At 33.8% G+C, this 22103-nt stretch overlaps 1 protein-coding gene across 1 annotated transcript in view; it reads left to right on the forward strand.

Moving 5' to 3' along the window:
- LOC149415364 (homeobox protein BarH-like 1) overlaps positions 1–22103 on the forward strand; it is an 82692-nt gene that overhangs the window by 1473 nt on the left and 59116 nt on the right. The window lies entirely within an intron of this gene.

Below are 22103 nucleotides of genomic sequence, written 5' to 3' on the forward strand. Positions count from 1 at the left end.
CCTTTTGGTTGCTATTTTTATGTGGATACCGCTCAAGAGTCTCAACTGCTCCCTTCTGACCGAAGTCAGTTGACTATGCCATCCCCATTTGAAGTATATAATTATTGCGGAGGGAGTGGAGAAAGACGGGGAAGAGGAAGATTGGAAATGGCTATTCAGATTTAGTCTCCAAATATGACTAAACGCCATTTCACGGAAAAATTAAGGGCTAAAGGAATATGCCAGGGAAACGAGATGAGGAAGGTGATGAAATGAAAGCACTTGATTTTCAGACAGTCACTAAATATAGCTAAAAACATTTCAAGCAGAAATATTTTTTATTGTGAATGGTGGTCATTTATCAAGGCGATACTGAGAGTATAGATACTCATTTTTCTCCGTGTCTACATGGAAAACATTAAACAGAAAAATCTATTAAATATCTAATAAAATTTATTAGTTATCCGGTTAAAAATGTGATTGCAGGCCATTTCTTGATAAACTTTTAGTAAATTCCTAATATATCAACCACACGTGTTCATGCACCTGCATTTGCCTCGATAATATACAATTACGAAATGCGAAAATATTTAAAAAAAATTATGAACATGTGTTCCGACATCGTGATAATATGATTCGTATTTTACTAAAAGTTTATTAGGAAACCTATCAAATCATTACGAATAATATGAAGATTCTTAAAAAAATTAGCAATATTCAATATTAGTCATTTTTCACCGTGTACATAGTACTACCACTCTGCGTTGTGTCAAGTGTAACGTAACGACAATATAGGAAGTGCAATCAATGTGAGTATTAAAGTTTCAACTTAAAATAGGTAATATTCCCGTTAGCCGTTATAATGTATTATAATATTAGGTCGTACGTTATTGTTGTCGTGTTGTGTCGACAGTCGACGGTAACATTACGACAACACATGATGGAGTGTTGCCGGTAGGAGGTAGAAGTTGGGAGGCAGGAGGACTGCTCCAGGGAGTCCAAAGCCAGGGGTATTTCTTGTTATTTATGAGTACCTCCTCACAGCGGGCGCCGATTAGAGACCTAATGTATTCAGAAACAGCTCGACTGAAGGAATAGTAAACCTTTTTCGCCTTTAAATTATTAAAACAGATATTTTTTTCTAAAACTATAAATATTATTTTTTAATCACTATGTTTGATTGTTTAAAACGATGTATTTCAGGGGATCGTTGCTACAGATATACTCGTACACAGAAAAAAACTTACTGATGAAAATAGTGCTAATTCATTAAGAATCTCTTCAAATATTTGTAATCCGGTTAAAAACGGGATTGTAGGTTATTAACGAATGAATTGATAGGTATTCTGATAAACTTTTAGTAAAATACTAATGCTTTTTCATAATGTCCGAACACATCTTAACATTTTGGCATTTCGTCATTATATATATTATATAACCAATACAAACACAGGTGTATGAACACGTGTTCCAATATTATTACGAATTTACTAGAAGTATGAAGAAGCGGCCTGCAGTCCTGTTTTTACCGGGTTATCAATAATTTTAAGAGGTTTTTAATAAACCAGCAATACTCATTTTTCTCCGTGTACCTAGACATATTTTAATTAATGTTTTTCGGAAGCATAGTTTATGTTTACAGTACGTAATACCTATTTAATCACCATAAAGTATAAAATCTATGTGTATAAATCAGCAAAACCCTCGAATTTTTAGCTTTGACACCTACTTGAACTGGGTCATGTGAAAAGTTGAACATTAGAACGAACATTTCGAATGTCGAGCTGCGTCTAAAAAGCCGCGTCTCCTGCGACTGTTTCCACAAACATTACCTAAAACATTACCAGAAACATTGGTTCAAACTTGCAAAATGGAGGCGTGGCGTTCCACATTTTTGTTTGCAGATGCAATGTTTGTGTTGGGCGGGTGAAACTGGAAAGGTAGGGGAGAGCATCAACATTGCGCGGTGCGGTCACTAACGGATTCTCTCGAGGTTTTGAGGTTATGTGCATTGAGCGATCTTAATAATTATAAGTTTAATAAATTTTAAATAAATAATATCGTAATAGATGATTGTTTCTATCTTGAACTCCCCTTAAAATATAGTCCTTTAAATCTATTGATTTTATTTCTGGAATACTTAAATGATATCTACATTTAGCTCGTGTAAAAACCGCTAGTAGCCATAAATCATAATGTAATGCCAATTTGAATTTCTGTTGAAATATTTTTTGCATACGTCTTGTAATTAAAACTAGTTTTTCAAAATAGGTTTCAGAGACACGAAAGAAATTGCCCAATTCAAATCGGTATTTTGTACTTAATTTCATAAACCTATTTAAATTTCGAGGTAGTAAGAACTTTCTAACTCTAAATCTGTGTTTTTTCCCTGATCTAGAATCTCATCGCTAAAACCGCAAGCATCTCTTCCTCATCAGAACATTTTTTGACAGTAATTATTGTCAGTGCGTACATACGTCTTCACCACAGACCATTAAATAATATGTGTGTGGCCACGCCCACCTCGCCCCAAGGTTAACAAAGGGAGGAGATGGAATGTGGACGAAAACAAATAATGTTTGCGCTAATATCTGTGAAAATGTTTGTGATAATGTTTTAGATAATGTTTATGATAATGTATGTGATAATGTTTGAGGTCGCACGAAACCGGCCTTTGCGGAAGTGTTTCATTTCTACATTCTTTGTAATGTTCAATAAATAATATAGCGATGTCTTGATATTTTGCCAAAACTTCTTCTTATTTAATTGGAAAAAATATGGCTATGGAAACTTTTACCAGCTCTAGTAAAAATTTTATCTAGTTTGTCAAATAGAATAATCGCTTGTCGTTAAAATTAAAACTTCGGGTGGAATATAGATGTAAAAACAGGTAAAAAAACTACAAGCGGGAAACTAGTGAATCACATTTGAAGTCGAACTTTGAAGCAGGAATTTATTAGGTCATAAAAAATTGTAGGCTAAGCGGTAAATATCTGCTGTTTAATATCTTCTTAAAAGTTTAACCCTAAAAGAAAATTTTAACATCAAAATGTTCAGAGCGAAAAAAAACTTTTTTTTTCGGATTATCTACGTGCAGATTAACCGTTTTCCCGCTTATACCTACTATGAATTTCCGGACATCATGTATATTTGTGATTTCTAAGTTAATCCTTGCAATCTGCGTCCTCAGTTTCCCGCCACTTATTACGAATTTATGCTCACCATGCGGGTATATTAGTGGTTTGTGTGTAGATCTGTAGGTACCTAATTGTCTACGGTTTTCTAATTCTGAAATTATAAAAGTTGTCGTACCCCTGACATGGTGGTAGGAGGGCTACTAAAGAAGAATCAACATAAAATAATAAATCTTGTTAAGTATCTCCTAATAATCTTTGAATGGAACGCGTTAACCTTTACATCACGTCGTGTAATATCTATTATTAATAATCAAATAGCTATTTATTTCTTATCAAACAGGGTAACGATTGTAACGAAGGCAGAGAGAATTGCCAACGACCATAGACACTAAACAGTTAGCTGGAAAGATTATCAATATACGGAAAAGTTCAGGGTGGTATTTTTAGGAAACGAAATTTTGGAAAAGTTCCATTGAATAAAAATGTCCCGATGAAAATAAGTGTCCCGTTATATTGAAACACTTTAAAACATTATTTAATTTCCGACCAATAAAAAAGTGGAAAAGTTCAATGTCGTTACAATGGAATTCCTCCACGAATTTAATGTCTGTATGAAAAGTGTAAAAACATATTTTCTGAATACATACATAATATTTATACGCATTATGTTTAATTACATTATTTTTCCTATCCAACTACAGAGCACTTACAACAGCAGATACAATCTACCTACTTATATTTTTATTTGATTACAGAATATTTACTGTGAAAATGTACATTTAATACAGAATCGAAACGTTTCTTGAAATGGCTTTTGCCGTGTTTGGTGACGAGATCTAAATATCCAGGTACTTCCCCACCTTTGTCTTCCCCATCTCCTTCCTACCCACTACCTTCAGCCTCACACCATATCCCAACTGAGGATGCCATAGTCTCACTGGCTCCAGACGGCTGGGAGCAGTAGAGAAACTTGTGCGGTTTCACATTAAAAAAATATATAAAAACATATCTTGTATTAATGGATCTGTAAAAAAATCCTGAACGCATCAAACATCAGTTTTATTTATAAAATAACGATCTTCATAGATAAAAATCCCTAAACAAAGAAAAATCCAGTCCATCCCTGTGTGATTTCCTATTATAGAATATTTTACACACTCCAGATCTCGGGTCAAAGGTTATATTGATGTTTTCACACCTCTCATAGAGTATGGCTTCGTTTAGACACGTTTTGGAATATATTTCCGCGTCGATTATAGATCTTGATTTGTGAGAAAATAAATTATTTGATAGATGCGTACATGAAATTAATTTTACTCGACCGCAAGAAAACAATAAATATCAGCTGAGATCCGGTACAAAGGGTAGTACTTTTGGGTTCCATGATAACTCAACATAGTGACAATTCAACACACCTTTAAAAAGTGATATAAAGTCATTAGAAATTATGAAAAAAAATTAAACCTAACCTACTTAACCCAGTTAATAAAATTTTTGTTTCATCACTTTCCATGACTTTATATAACTTTTTAAAGATGTGATGAATTATCATTTTGATGATTTATCCGGTCACCTTACTTTTGATACTTAGATGTTTTCTAAGTTTATACAAAGTGGTAAGATGTCAAAATATTATATTTTACTAAAAAGTTTTCAAAAATTTTATAGTGGAATAACTTATTGAGTAAAAACTCAAATTGTAATAAAAACCTTACAATTCCCAGATGCGACCGATACTTTTTCTGGTTTTCTGTTTTCACGTTTTCCGTTTGAGAGTTGATAATATTATCTTCAATGTTTAAATACTACATTTTTTAGTTATAGAATAAAGGATAACACAAGAAGTGCCTTGTGGTTGTATTTCGTGATCCAAATATTTGTCTAATCGAGGCATAAATTTCCAATACAAATTTGAATGAAAGGCACTCTTAGTGTTATTTTTTAGTCCATGGTTCTAGTAGATTTATTTTTAAAATTGAAGTCAAGAAGATTCTTTATGAATGCTTTTGTTTGTGTACAGTTCGTCGTAAATAACATGGTGTAAACCAATGTTTTTATGCATAGCACAAGGGATAACATGTTATTTTTAAGTAATAATTATTAGCTTGAAACGCCTATATAAATTGAAAAAATACAAACCGCCGTCGGGAATTGAACCCTCAGCCTTCTGATTGCCGGTCAGGTGCTCTAACGTTTGCGCTGCGTCGGCTTATTCAAAACCCGACAAATTATTCAATATTTAATGCAATTATTCATTCAACAATTATTGATTATTAGGTGTTTTAGGCTTATAGTTATTGCTTAAGGCGATGCCATACGTTGCAATGCAAATTCATGTTTTTTTGGTTTAAAAATTTGATTACTTAGAAATGTTGTAGATGCTTTAATTAAATACTGCGAGTAGAACACATCTTGGCCTACTAAATGATTCAGTATTTTTTAGATAAGTCTTTTAATAAGCCTAGAAACAATAATGTATCAGGCCTATAAAAACTGCTTTAAAGTTCAAAATCTCATACTTACGAACGCATTTTCGGTTACGGTTTTATTGTATAATGTGGCAAATTAAGTTCTTTATAAAATGATCGTAAAACAAGTAAATATTTGTGCCTGAACGTCCGCAAAATAAAATAAAAAGACACTTTTTGGCGATGTTTTTTTCTTGTATTTATCAAAAAAGACGAATGGTGTTGAACGGGAATTTAAACCTTATCGCCATCTACATAAGGGGTGTTATTGTTAGCGGCTTGATTCAAAATGTCACACGACGTATGGCATCGCCTTAAAAGAATATGTTAATTTATACTCCATTCGTTAAACCCAAGATTAGGATTAATTTGGCCACTTCCACAAGCGCCTTGTTCCGGATATTATGCCTTTGAACAAAAATGGCCAATTTTCTCCATTTAAAGAAAATTATTTAATAATACATAACTTTTTTAAGTTTTATTACATGTCGCCTATACTCAACATTACTGGTAATCTTCATGATAGCTGTTTTATGCCTAGGATCCATTATTAAACAGTTTGACATTCGCTTGACTATAATAACCTAAATTATTTAAACTAGTAGTTGTGTGTAGTAAACCTCGCGTCAAAAGTATCTTTCTAATTTTGTCTTATTCAATAAAATTAAACTAAAAATTTTCCATGAAATCATAAGAATTTTTAAGCAGGAACTTCAATACCTACATAGTTAATTAATCACAATGACATTTTTTTTCAATGTTAAAGAAAAGTGCGATTAAGAAAGTCCAAATAAACAACTTCACATTTGAAAAAAGAATCTTTACTAAACCATTAAGAATTCCAGCATCTTGAAACGGAAACGGAAGATACAAACAAATTTACGGTGCCTAGATGAATCTTTTAGTGTTTTACTTTAAAAAGATGTCTCTATTTATTTACTTAGCAATGAACGTGTAATTCCTTTTTTTATGAACAAAAACGTTCTACTTTCTTGGGAATCAAAGAAAAAACAGTATTTCACAATCGAAATAACATATACAAAATTACAAGATTGCTTTGCGCAACAAAACGAGTTAACTCGTCTCCCGCGTCTTACTGTAAAAAGGCTATGACGAGTTTTCTCGTTTTTTGCAAGGAATGTGTTAACAGTTATAGATGACATAATGTACCTTCTCTACATAATATAACAAAATAAGCATTTCCTATTTCGAAAGCAATAACTTATGATTGTTTTAACGTAAGTCCCGCCCATTTACGACCGTCTACTTCCGGATATACATAAAAGCTTCCCGTGTTTGATTGTAATTGTAATTATTCCCCCATAACGTTGGCACCACCATACAGAATGCCAACAAAGCGACGCTAATGGCCATCAAACCCGTTTTCGCCATTAAACGTCAGATAAAGAAACGTTCAAATAAACAACGGACAACGATTAACGTAACGAATGGTTTTTCTATTGTTTGACTTAACTTTTCCGCGAGCAGGGCAGGTTGAACTGCAATACGCATGTTTAACTAAGGTGTGAGTTCTCTCATAATTAATTTAGGTATTGATACGACGTGCACTTCGAACTGTTGATTGGTGAGCTTTTCGCGACTAACCCTTTTAGCATCGCACTCTCGTTTCTACACGTAGACCTTATTTTATGCTTGATAACACTCCATTTAGCTTCACATTAACTCCACACACAAGGCCCCGATGGAAAATAAGTTTCGTAAGTATATACTCGTTTATTATTTATTTATTTTTTTATTACGCGCCCTAGTAGGCTTTTCTTTTTTAAAAAAAATACAAGCATTTTGTATCAGAGTAAACACTTAATACAATAAAGAAGAATGTAAACATAATGGCAAAAATGAATCCTCACGCATATAAATGAATTTAAAAGATTCAATAAAACAAAATAGTAGAAGCGGAGAAGTTATATGGGTATATGGGTATACATAGGTCTATTTGTGTCTAGAAGAATAAAAGCGATAGAATATACAACATTTATACTGATTAGTTTTCAAATGAAATATATCACCCAGATCAGAATATTTGTTTCCGAGATTTGTGAAGTCTCGGAATCGGAGAATTTTGGTAAGCTAGTGACCTGGTGTTATTGAAGTAAAAAGGTAAGTAATTATGATTGTTTTGAATGAAAATAGTACAAATTGAGGACACGGAACTCGAAAAATAAATATTTTTCATTTTTATGTAAGCGGACAATGGAGGACTTGGTTTACGGTTTTACGAGAAAGACGAAGGCGGGAAGATTCTGACCATACAGATATGGTCACCAAATACGGCCAAAGCTTTTTTCTGAATGCGGTCTTCGAACATCAGGACGATACTGCACTCTGGAACGCGCCGCAAATATACTGTTTACTTGCGCATGCTGGTATTCGAAGTTGCGACCTCTGACTTTCTAGAAGAATGCCTTATCCCTTGACCACGAAGATCATCAAACGGTTAAGTGGATATTGCTGAAAAAACGCTAGTTTACCTTCAAATTGAACACAAATTTCACGATGCCAGAACTCATCGTTTGACAGTTTTTTGTTGCTTTTTATATAAGTTTTTAAATACTTTGTCTATCTTATAGTTGAGATAAAACATGCATTTTTTCTTTTCTAAAGTGAAGTTGTAAATATTAAAAAAAAACTTCATAGTGCGTTCCCTATTTCCAAACTTGACACTTCTAACAAAAGTATACAATACGAACAGTATCTTTCATCCAATTCGATTGGTCCATCTTTCACAAAGTCGACTGGGTACTGGCAGGAAATTATAGACTGACACTCATAAACTTCACTTTGACTTTGGTTCAAGATTTTGCTTATGATAGCCTGCGATAAGCGAGCCCTAAGGGTCTGAGACAGAGGTGTGAAATCGTCGGATCACGACAATAGAAAGAATGTATTGGAGCCAGGAAGGAGTCTGAAAGGGTCGAGAGGATGCACTAGGTGGCATGAAAGGCTGGGAGGTGACTGGAGAGACTAAGGTAAACTAGGATGAGGTGATTTTGCACAGCGGTGCTGCCAAGGTCTGTTATCTATGTGAGGATATTGTGTCGGCGCTCTTTATTGGCAGCAGACACATGTCAGCGCTATATTAGCGGCAGACACATGCCTGAACGGATGACGAGCCTCGTGCTGGCACAGTTGGTGGACGGGGTAGTCTCTCTCCCTGCAGCAGCTGGTACAGTTCCTTCGCTACCTAGGACTCTTGCAGCAGAGTCTCCATCTTCTGTCTTCGTCGAGCGTCACAGCGGTGCTGCCAAGGTTTGTTGTCTATGTGAGGATGTTGTGTCAGCGCTCTTTATTGGCAGCAGATACATGTCAGCGCTATATTGGCGGCAGACACATGCCTGAACGGATGACGAACCTCGTGCTGGCACAGTTGGTCTAAATAACAAATGTAGATCCTAGGAAATAAATTGTACAGCGCCCTTGAGGTGATTTTTCACAAAAACGGCGCTATACAAATTATCCAATTATTATTATTATTATTATTATTTGTCCACTCGGCTACTAGCCAGTTAAGCTGGTATTTTTAAATGGTTCCATGATAACTCAACACAATGACAATTCAACACACCTTTAAGAAGTGATATAAAGGCATTGAAAGCGATGAAAAACACTAGCACATAAACCTAACCTGCGTAATCTTTTTTAACCCAGTTTTTGTTTCATTACTTTATATTACTTTTTAAATGTGCGTTGAATTGTCATTATGTTGAGTTGTCCGGTTATAGTTTGAAAGATTTCTGTTTTAAACAGTATAAAAATATTTCCGTTTAAGAAAAATACTATAAGATATTCGTCTAAATATTGTTGGAATTAGTTTGCACTTCGACCGAATTTTTTTTTTGCTTTTGAATATAATAATTCATATTCCACTTTTTTCATCCACACCACACACTTAGGTACCCCAATTGGGAATACCATGAAAATAATTTCGCTTAAGTCGGTGTCATTGTGAGAATTTTAACTAAATTACCACACCAATTCACGATTAGGTGGCATAGCACTGACTTGCACGAACCCCTTCAATATAATTATAGAAAAATTGCGGTTTGTTGTTTTCCTGAAGGTTTACGCCGTTCACGGCTTTCAGCAAGGACCCTTAAATTCAGTATGCCCAGGGTCCCCTGCAAGGCTTAAGACAACCCTCTTCACAACCCTGAGCTACGGTGGGTACACGTCAGTTTGTACGTAAATATTCCTAGTTTATTCTGACTACTTTTCTTGTTCCTTCCGTGTAAGCTCTATAATAAATTTAAGCTCCACCTCCCTATTTTGGAAGCTGGTGACGCCCTGTTGTAATTTATTGTTTCTATAGGTAGACCTATTTTATAATTAATATATATATATACAGGGTGTATCGGCACTAACCCGACAAACTTTAACCAGCTATTCCTTAGCACATTTGGAGTAATAAATGTTATGGGCACTTTGCTGTCCGGTAGCATTTTTTTTTTCAATTAAAAACAAAAAAAATAAAAATTTCCACACTACATCACTGTCATTGGCATTGTTTTTCGTGTTCAACAGCTGTTATAAGCAAGTATGTCGAAAAGCGTCTTCGCTCTTTCACACACACTAAATAATAATAGTTAAAAATGAGACGAATGGTGCCGTGCCATTTCGTTGTGATTGTAAAAGTGCGCCAATATAGGTACATGCGTGCATTATTGAACGGAATTCGAATAAAATATTGCCAGATGGGTTTTCAAACTTTGACAAAGGATGGAACAGTGGTGACATGTGGTGAAAATATGAATAGTAAATTTATATATATATATATATATATATATATATATATATACAAAATGCATATATGCAATATATATATATATATATATATATATATATATATATATATATATATATATATATATATATATATAAAATGCATATATGCAATATATATATATATATATATATATATTGCATATATGCATTTTGATGTGACCACATCGTATTGTATTCAATTTAATTTTTAATGCTGAAATATTTTTTTAATTATGTGATATTACGAAGAATGAAGCCAAGCATTTTTAATCCTTTATTTGTTACTATATTGATGTGTAAAATAAATTAAAAAAAATGGAATCAAAAATAAAGCCAAGATCATTAATTTCACTGACAATTTTTTAATTTATATTCATAGTTAAAAGATTGATTAATTCTGGAAAAAACTTATTACGGGGCATTGATATAATGTGTGATGATATGAAGCTTTGCATTTATTTGTCGAAATAAAAAATAAAAATACAATCTGGAAGTTCTTTTTGTTAGGCATGAAAATTACTATAATTTTACACGAATACAAAAAAATCAAAGAAGGGGTTTTGCATTTTGCCAAATAGATTAAAAGAAAGAAAATTTAAATTTACTCTTGGATTTACTGGTAGATTAACAATTTGAGTTATATTAGAGATTTTATGGAAAAGTACCTTTGTGGTTAATGTTGATAATATTAATATTAACGAATATTGTATTTAACTAAAGCAAAAATTAAGTGCTGTAATCTTCGCCTAAATACATTTTAGGTATCGGAAAATATTAAAAGATTAATAACAACTTTGTCCTGAAAATATTAAGAGATTAATAAACAACTTTGTCCCAAAAATATTAAAAGATTAATGAAAACTTTGTCCTGAAAATATTGAAAGATTAAATTACCACCCAGGCGTAGTGTGTTCAATTCTCCGGCTGGCTAAGTCCTCCATCACAACACAAGCAACATTTTCAGCTTACTGTGGTGGTAGTAGGAGATTTTCAAATATTGTAAGGTTATTCGTAACCCGGGAATGTTTGTGCTTCGTTTTAAAAAAATAAAAACAACTTTGTCCTGAAAATATTAAAAGATTAATAACAACTTTGTCCTGAAAATATAAAAGAATTAATAAAAACTTTGTCCAGAAAATATTAAAAGATTAATAAAAACTTTGTCCAGAAAATATTAAAAGATTAATAAAAACCTTTGTCCAGAAAATATTAAAAGATTAATAACAACTTTGTCCTGAAAATATTGAAAGCTTGAATAAGTGCACGACCTTTATATCTTCAGAATGTCAATTTGTGAAGAAAAATACATAATGAGGTGAAATAACATCAAGACATGATAGTCTATGCAGTAAAATTATATTTTGATTAGTTTTCTCAGTCAAGACTCTAACAATATCATGTAGGTATTAGCGTTGGGTCGTGACTCATTTTATTAAGACCGGTAGCCACGGTATCAGCTCAATATTTCCGTAAGGCTCAACTGAACGACGGCTCAATTGAAGCTCAAAAATAAGCTCACGGAAGCAGTGATACGACTCGCCCCATACTGAACACAGCTGTAACACGAGATAAATAAGATGTTATGTAGTCAGTTGGCGTAGGTACATATGTCCAAGTCCGGATGTCACTAGCTAGCTAAAAGAGCTAGCTCAATTTTGCGGCTCGCTCTTAAACGACTCGTCGAAAACTTATGTATCATGTCTTGTAAGAAAATGCTGGAGCATGCCGGACTGATGGAAGAATGCACTAACGGCGGCGAGTCATTTCCAAAAAAAACATCGGAATTCGCGGAACCCAAACAAAGAGTCAACTTTTTTATTCGTTCATAATTAAATCATCGAACAATAGTTTAAGGTTGCGCGGACAGGCTTATTTACGGCAATTAACACTGACCAGTTGCATTTCTCGAATAAAAAAAACTCGATAGAAAACTCCTGTCGAACAAAAGACGATGAAGTTCTAATTACCCACAATAATAAAATATGCTTTTTGTTTTTCAGCGCGGTTTATTGGTTGGGGCACTGGGCACTTGTACTGCATATCTTATCTCTGAGTAAACAAACACCATCCGGGTGAAATATTTTGTGCTAAACACACAAACATGTTGCTAGCATGATCATAAAATTTAGTCATATTCAGCCGCAGGATTAATTATATAAGAATCAGTGGCGTAGAAATACAAATCTGTCGATTCTTGATGGGCTAACTGTTGAAAAACTGAGTGCTTACCACATAGTCAATAGTCAAACACTTACCAATAGTAGTCCCCAAAAATAGTTTATCTACTTCTTCTTATATGAGATTAGCGGATTTGTACCCAACGTTGCTGGGGATTATACTTAGGAGATAGACATGTACCATCGCGCACTCTTCTGTAGGCCCTTTTAAGATATACAATTCCGTTGTACATTATTTTGATGTATTTCATAGGGTTTAGCCAGCGTTAGCAATGTAAACGGTTTCACGGGGTGGTTTGATATCACAAAAGGTGTTAAACAAGGCTGTCACCATGGTTATTCAATCTATACATGGATAATTGTATGCAAGAATTGAAAGAGGTGGGATTGGGCGCGAATTTTAGTAATCTGAAAGTATGTTGCTTGTTGTATGCTGATGATGCGGTGCTGAATGCTAATAGTATGGATGATCTACAGTCCGTATTAACTGTCTAGTATTAACGAAGTATGCATGAAGAATGAGTTAATGATGAATGTAAGTAAGTCTAAAGTAATGTTGTTTGAAAGAGAGAGTACGAAAACAGTGTGCGATATAGTTGTGAATGAGGAATACTTGGAGCAGGTGGATGAGTTTAAGTTTTGTGATAAGTTTGTGTTATTTAGGAAGTATGTTTACGAGAGATGGGAAGGCTGACAGATATATTGAAATAAGGGTAAATGCAGGTAACTCCAATAATGGAGGACTGAACGTAGTTGGCGCTAACAAAAAATTGTTCAGCAGTCCACAATGGAGTGCTGATACACACCCTGATGTAAGGAAGTGAGGCATGGAACTGGCAAAGAAAGGATGCAAGTAGGTTGAATGCTGTTGAAATTAGATCCCTGAGGCGTATATGTGGTAAAACCATGTATGATCGTGTGAGGAATGTGGAGATCCGCAAAGAGTGCGAGGCTGATGTAAGGTAATGAGTAAGATTAAGCAAGGGACGCCCGAGGAAGACATGGCACGATCAAGTGAATCAGTTACTCGAGTCAGGCCATGTCAAGAGTCAGAATAATAGAAGAGTATGTATGAGACGATGTATGAATGTGAATGAGGCAAGAAGTGTGTGCCAAGACCGAGTTGTTTGGCGGTCCGTCCTCTCTGCCTACCCTTGCGGGGAAACGGCGTGATGGTTAGTTAGTTAGTTGGCTAGTTAGCAATGTAAACGCCGAAAATATTTTCTTATACTTGACTACAAAGCATCAACTTTTCTCTACTTTCTATAAATACTATACGCATGTTATATATATATAAACCTTTCGGGAGAAATTTTCTAAATCATAGTAAAAACCTTATCAAAATCCGTTGCTTAGTTTAGGAGAACTAAGCGCACAAACAGACAGACGCGGATAACGACTTGTTTATACTATTTAGCGTAAATACCTATACTTCTCGTAGAGAAATTCGCTATGTGGGGACACTGAAGGATTTTGATGCAGAACCGTTACTTTCCTTCAAAAGAATCCAGTATAAAATTGTTAGTTATTTGCCTAAACATTAATGTGCACATTCCAATAAATTAAAGAAACAAACATCCTATACTCTGATAGACTGCCTCCAAATTATTTAGGTAAATTTAAACTGCCTCTATGCAGAACTAGAAACAAGGATATATTTAATTCTTGAATTGCTATCTTCTATCAGCAATTCCCACAAATCATCATTAAAATACCAATAATACCTACATACGTTAGGTTAGTTTGTCTATAATATATTTTAACCGATCGAGTAAAAAACTGAATAATTTATTGGTGCTCTGCCGAAAATGCTGAAAGTTCGATTTATATTTTTGAAGGATTGAGTTTATACTCATTTTTTTCTAGGTTATAACTGAACGGATTGGACTGAAAATGCATTTATTAGATCCTAGAATGTAGTGATTTAACTATTAAATGTGTTTAATACGTGTATTTTATCTAGTAAATGGGTTTAATACGTGTAAATTATCTATTAAATGGGTGCAATGGTGTAATTTGTATAATAAATGGGTTTAATACGTATAATTTATCTAGTAAATAGGTTTAATAGTGTAATTAATTTAAAAAATGGGTTTAAACGATTAATTTATCTAGTAAATGCGTTTAATACGTGCAATTTATCTAGTTAATGGGTTTAATAGTGTAATTTATCTTGTAAATGGGTTTAATAGTGCAATTAGTTTAATAAATGGGTTTAAACGAATAATTTATCTAGTAAATGGGTTTAATACGTATAATTTATCTAGTAAATGGGTTTAATAGTGTAATTAATTTAAAAAATGGGTTTAAACGAGTAATTTATCTTGTAAATGCGTTTAATACGTGTAATTTATCTAGTAAATGGGTTTAATAGTGTAATTTATTTAGTAAATTGGTTTGATAGTTCAATTAATTTAATAAATGGGTTTAAACGAGAAATTTATCTAGTAAATGGGTTTAATACGTGTAATTTATCTAATAAATGAGTTTTATACGCGTAATTTATCTAGTAAATGTGTTTAATAGTGTAATTTATCTAATAAATGAGTTTTATACGTGTCATTTAACTAGGAAATGGGTTTAATACGTGTAATTTGAAAGGGATAAAATATCATGATAATCATTTTAAGAGCAAAAAATATTGCTTTCAGGTTGCAAAGGTTTGTTTGAATTTTTCCATGATATATTTAAACATTTTGAGAATTATATTATTCTACATTTTCCACTCACCGCCTCTGTGAGACCACTCAACCACATACTCCATCCATTACGATGGTATTTTCTCAGGCACCAAATATACGGGGGGCTATTCATCAAGAAAGTGTAAACATTTTCTCTTTGATATATTAACATAAACTGTGGAATATGGGAAACACAGGCCTTATTACACTCAAGAATAATATTTTTATCGATTACCTTCCCAAAAAAATGTGGTGCTTTTTAAAGACCTGATAATACTTTTCAACAAACAAGAATTAATGAACCTTAAAAAATTGAAGGTATAAAATGTGTACCTATCTACCTTCAAAGAAATCTTTTTTTTTAAACTTTTCATCCAGCGATTATTTTAATAAAGAGTTCCAATTGCTCATAACAGCACTGAGAAAAATGCGTATCGCTGATTTATTAAAATCCTGATAAAAAAGGAATTGCAAGACCGTTTCATGTTTAACTTTTTGGTACATTCCTTATATATCGGATGCATCTGTCCTGATAATGTATAATGACGAAATGCGTAAATATAAGTTTTTTTTACACGTTCTGACATCGCAATAACACATTCGTGTTTTTCTGAAAGTTTATTAGGAAACTTATCAATTCATTCGTAAAAGGCCTGCAATCCCGTTTTTAATCGGATTACGAATAATTCGAATGGATTATTAACGAATGGTTTGATAGGTTTCCTGATAGACTTTTAGAAAAACTCGAATGTACTATCACGATGTCGGAACACGTGTCCATAAAAATCCTAATATTATCGCTTTTCGTCATTATATATTATCAAGGCAAATGCAGGTGCATGAACACGTGTTCCGATATATTATGAATGTTCTAAAAGTTTATTAGGAAACGGCCTGCAAAACCTTTTTAATCGGATTACCAATAATTTTAAGAGATTTTTGATAAATAAGCAATACTGATATTTCTCCGTGATGCATCCGCTATAGAGTTATGTTGTGAGACAAAAGAGAGCAGAAGGGGGAAAGGAGATGGGAATATGAAGGTTGGGAAGTAGGAAACTGGCTGTTCTCTCTGGTCTATGTTTAGATTCTGAATGATGGTGTGTATGTAGGTAACTACTTTATAAATATAGCCTTCTAACTACCAATACACATACCATTGTCCTACATTGGTCTTTCACCAGGGAGATACTGAGAGTACCTACTACTCTTCTTTCAAGTATAAATTTATAAACAAACGAATAACCTGAACTAAGGAAAGAATTGTTTTTGAAAGATAGCACATGTAACTTAACAAATCAAAATATATACACACTTATGTTTTAAAAAAACCGACAACAGGAGTTTTCAAAAAAGGCTTAAAAACCTATTTTCAATATTTTGTGTTTTTTTTTGTTAAGGTAGGTAACCTAACCTTAAAATTGAATAGAATACGAATCACTATACCATAATATTATTACCACGTTTTTCCAGCTCTCGTCCGGTTCTGCTGTATAATATAATAATTTTCCGTCATTTATACTCGACTTCTGTTTATTATATTTCAAATTACACTTATTAGATCAGCAAAGTTTCTCTAACCTAACCTAACCTCAATTATTTTCCCACCGATCTTCTGTTTTGCCTCCAATATCCACCTGTCAAAACAACTTCCTGCGTTCACTACACTCAAAATGGAACGCATTCAAATAATATGAAGTAGAGGAGAGGCGTATTTATCGTACCTACCCAGTAAAAGTACCGGGTATATTCATGCCGTACTTTGTACTTGTGACAAATCTCCAAAATACCTGGTTCCAAAATATTTGGTTTAATATTTGTACCACAGGTCTTGAAGTACTTCGTCCTTTAAAATATTACTGACTTCTCACTCTCGTCGGTTAGAAAGTTATATGAGGAAAAGGGACAAAGAAATATTTTTGTTTTCGGCACTGTAAAATACAGATGCCTTTTCGCTCGTTCCTATTAGAAAGGTGTACGAGGAAAAAGGACAGTTATGAGTATTTAGCCACGGTAATCTCCATTGTCTGATAGTGAATGTCTATGGAAAAACTGTTGACAGCTGAGTGTCTATGGCATGGTGTTTGACATTTTCACATCTTGAACTTTGTGTAGTTACTGCGCCGTTGTGGAGATTTTATTGGCAGATTTTAATAAATTGTTTATCCGATATTAGCGAGATGGCTTTGTACCACTGGGATCTTCCACATCCTCTACAAGATAGTGGAGGGTGGCCGAACTCCACTATTGAAAACACTTCGCAGATTACAATTTGCTTTCAGCGCATTCGAAGATAAAGTCACGAAATAGTTGATTTTTAATGAACCTTCCGTAGTATTCCAGGAATAATACGGCGGTAGAGGTGACGGAAAGGCTTCTGCATTGAATTTATCAGGTAAAAAATTAACATAAACATTCAATAACAAGAATCTTATGTCTTGAAAATAAAATACAGATCTTTGTGAGGTTATGATGTGTTCTGGTTATTTCCTAGGTATTGCTGACTACTTGTGCGCACCACATACTCTGATAAAATCTCACACCAGGGTCTACCATCTTTACGAAGATGTATTCAGGGCAACGCAGAGTGGTTAGTAGAAGAGACAGCAATTTAGTTAAACGTGTTAATTTTTCATGACCATATTATATATGTTTTGTTAAAATGGTGTTAGTGTTTCATGCTTAATAAATAATTTCTAGGCAGTGTAATACGCCTTACAACATTACGCTACGAATGTACAAAAAATAAAAATCATATAAAAAAACTTGCAAACATTGTTTATTTTGAACACCTGAAAGTAATATTATTCCTTCTTGTTCCTCCCCTCCCTTCCCCTCAACTTCCCTTCTCAGTGCCCAGCACGCCTAAGGTCCCCGTGACTCACCGTCCCCAGATACCCATGGTAGGTATAAAATATTTAAGAATATTTTGTACCTCAGCACGCCTCAGGTCCCCGTCACTCTCTGTAGTCTCCGTCCCCAGTACCCAGATACTCAAAGTAGGTATAAAATATTTGGAAGTATTTTGTACCGGGTATTTTTACCAGGTATTTTTTTGTACGTGTACTCATTGTACCTAATATCGGAAAGTACTCACAGGACTCACCACTAATATGAAGGAAAATCTCACCGCGGCCAAACCAGGAACTAAAGTCACAAAGACGCCATGTTTTTTTTTAACTTCGCTAGCAAATTATTCACATATAAAAACCTTTAAAAAAACGTTTTTGGTTTTAATGATTTAAGCACTAGAGAAATTTTGGGAGCTATTTCTCCCAGACAGCAAACACCGGTAGAGTCATTTGGAAGATATTTATACATGCTATCTCATTTTGTATCACGGTGATATATATGATTTAAATAGTGTTAGAAAGAAAAAGATTACCGCTATAACGCATGGGAAAAAATTGTGAAAAAATTTGATGAAGTAACTTTTTTTAAATTGTTTCAAAACTGTATTTTATTTTGAAATGCGTTAAAATCAGTGAATTTATCTGGAATCGATTGTAATGCTAAAATATTTCTCGCGCCATCCTCATTATGATAGTTAGTTTAATATAGAGGCTCTAGGACTCTAACTATCTTACCAATTAAATTCTTACCTGCAACGTTTGTGTGGTAAAGCCGGCCTTGAGCCTGGTTTAAAACCGTTTTAACCAAACAAACGCCACGGAAATAAGTCAGATTTTTCACTTTTCTGACCTTACACGTCGCGTATTTAGACCGCGTTTATGAGTAAGGGGTAGGTGTTTTAAAGTTATAAATAATTATGAGAAAATCTGTGCAGAGGGATATAATATGAAACAATATTATAAGGGTAAAAAGTGTTATTGTAGGCATTAGTACTGTATCGAAATATGACTAGCCATTGGAAAAATACCTAGATCCTGTAAACGCCCAACGCTATTGAAAAAAAAACTTCTAATAATAATATATTTGAAGTTAGTTACCTACAATATTATAAAATATCGATTGATCCGCAAAATCCCATCACTATCAAGCGCCATATCCTTCGGATCATCTTCGGAACTCGCGTATATATTTACACCACTCGCCAAGCCGTAAATCTCGCTTTAGTATGGCCGCTTAATAGATGCAAGTAAAATTAGATATTTGATATATTCCAACAAAAATGTTTATTTGTTTGACTCAAACCATATTGCGTGCTGTAAAGGCGGAGATCTTCCCAAATCATTGGCTGCCATCAAAACCAGTGTTGCTTCAACCAATGTCGATGTTCTATCCATTTATATTCACTTTATACTAACACTTTAAATTTCTAATAGCTGATTGAATATATGCATCGATTGCGATTTGCGTTCAATTAAAACCACTTACCTTGGACACAGTGTTTATCATCAGGGCAGATGTGTAATCGAAGACTGTGGAGAAGTGTGTGCTTATGTACGTAGATGAGGTTCCGTGTTGCAAGTACCGTTGACGAAATAAGGAGGTTACTAAATTACTATACCTAATACTTTTGACTGTAATAATCTCAAACCAACTTGTTCTTCAATTGTAATAGTAGCACTACGAAAGTTTTTTTTTAATACAAAGATTTATCATATAAAAAATTTCAAAGAAATTTTTTATTTTTCTCGTCCAAAAATACACACAACCACAAATTTTTACTTCCTAAGATAGAAGGCGGTCTGTGGCAGAACAACGTCTTATATTATAAAATGCATTCCAAATGGTTGAGTTAAATTCTAACTGGTAATTATAATTATTTATTCTAATCATAGTATATAAAAATTCAAGTTTGTTGTTATTAGTGCCGGGTTTGTTTAGAGATTTTTAAATGGTAGGATAAGTCATTGACGCTCGATGAATACTTAAGGCGATGCCATACGTAGTAATGCAAAATCATGTGTTTTTGGTTTGAAAATTTGGTCGCCTAGAAATGTTTCAGATGCTTTAATCAAATACTGCGAGTAGAATACATTTTTACCTTTGAAATAATCGAGTATTTTTTATATAAGTCTTTTTATAAGCCCAGAAAAAAATAATGTATAGGCCTATGAAAACTGCTTTAAAGTTCAAAATCTTCTACTTACGAACCCATTTTCGGTTATGATTTTATTGTTTAATGTGTCAAATTAAGTTGTTTATAAAATGATCGGAAAAAAATTAAATATTTATGCCTGAACATCCTCAAAATAAAATAAAAGGCACTTTTTGGCCATGTTTTTTTCTTGCATAAATCAAAACAGGCGGATGGTGTTAAGCGGGAATTTAAACCTTATCGCCATCTACGTAAGGGTTGTTATTGATAGCGGCTCAATTTAAAATATTACACGAAGTAGTGCATCGCCTTAACGCAATATCTCTGCACCGTAATTAGATATGGAGTAGAATTAAATTCGATGTAATGTAGCTTTTTAACAGTAACATTGTGGTATACAGTAGTGGATGGTGGAAGAAGTCCGAAGCAATCGAAAATCATTGCGGGGGATCTACTAGTATATTATAAAGTTAATAAAAAATATATTACAGATAACGATTCAAGGACGCGAGCCACAGTTTCCTCAGAGTATGTTCTGTCCTTAGAATAAAGAATAACACAAGAAGTGCCTTGTGGGCGTGTTTCGTGATCCAAATACAGGGTTTTCTAATAAGAGGTGTTATTTTGATATTCAATCGTAAAAGATCAATGCTTTCGTTGCTTGTGTGGCACGTAGCACCGTCTTTTGAAAGTAAACGTTGTCCAGATCAATACCATCCAATTCCAGCCATAAAAAAATCATTAATCATCTCTCGATAGCGCAATCCATTCACTGTAACTGTTGCTACAGCCTCATTTTCGAAAAAGTAAGGTCCAATGACTCCGCCGGACCATAAACTGTACCAAACAGTCACACTTTGAGGATAGAGAGGCTTTTTAACAATAACTCTTGGGTTTTCCGAGTGCCCAGATGCGACAATTTTGCTTGGTGACGAAGCCACCGAGGTGGAAATGGGCCTCATCACTCAAGATTATTTGCATTTGATTCACTCAAGTGAATTTTAATAATTTCAATGCATTGTTGAAGCGTGTATAGTTCCATTTTTATTAATGGCGTAGTTTCTACTTGTCAAATGTCCAAAAACGACAGCTTCAAAAGTAACATCTACCGAAATAGCGGGCTATTCAAAATAACACCTCTTATTGGAAAACCCTGTATAAGCCGAATTTAGGTCTATATTTTTACACACAACTGTTTTCACCCTGATTTAGGCAAGTGTAAGGGACACACCGCGTGCTAAATGGTTTAGAATCAAACAAACTAAGTCAGTAGCACAATTGTTTTCATTAAAATTTATATGCAAGGCACTTCTAGATTTCTTCTTTATTCTATGGTTCAGGCGGATGTAGAGCAATATTGTAATCATGAACAAGCAAAATTTAACAAGTCGATACCCGTTTAATTAAATAATTTTCCTTAGTTTGTTTGGGCTGCAGAACACAAACAGTCAATCGATTTTACACGGAACAGGTACTCACCTCCGATTCTACAGGGAAATTTTAATGAGGATTTTTAAATTACAGAAAAACAAAACTAAATCTTCGGGTATTTCAATAGGTTTTGCGAGAATTTTATGAAAAGATTATTAATGTGCAATCTACATGTAATATTTATGATTATCGCCGTGGGAAAATGTCGAATAATCACATACCTGGCTGGCTAAGTCCTCCACCACTGCACATAAGCTAACTTTTCCGCTTACTGTTTTGGTAGTAAGAAGTAAGACAATATTACTACCGTACTACTGTTGTGGTAGTAAGAAGTAAAACAATATTACTACCGTACTACTGTTGTGGTAGTAAGAAGTAATACAATATTACTACCGTACTACTGTTGTGGTGGTAAGAAGTAAGACAATATTACTACTTCACTA

The sequence above is a fragment of the Hesperophylax consimilis genome, chromosome 18, assembly GCF_061612785.1.
Source record: "Hesperophylax consimilis isolate HC1 chromosome 18, BYU_Hcon_1.0, whole genome shotgun sequence".
Classification (NCBI taxonomy): domain Eukaryota; kingdom Metazoa; phylum Arthropoda; class Insecta; order Trichoptera; family Limnephilidae; genus Hesperophylax; species Hesperophylax consimilis.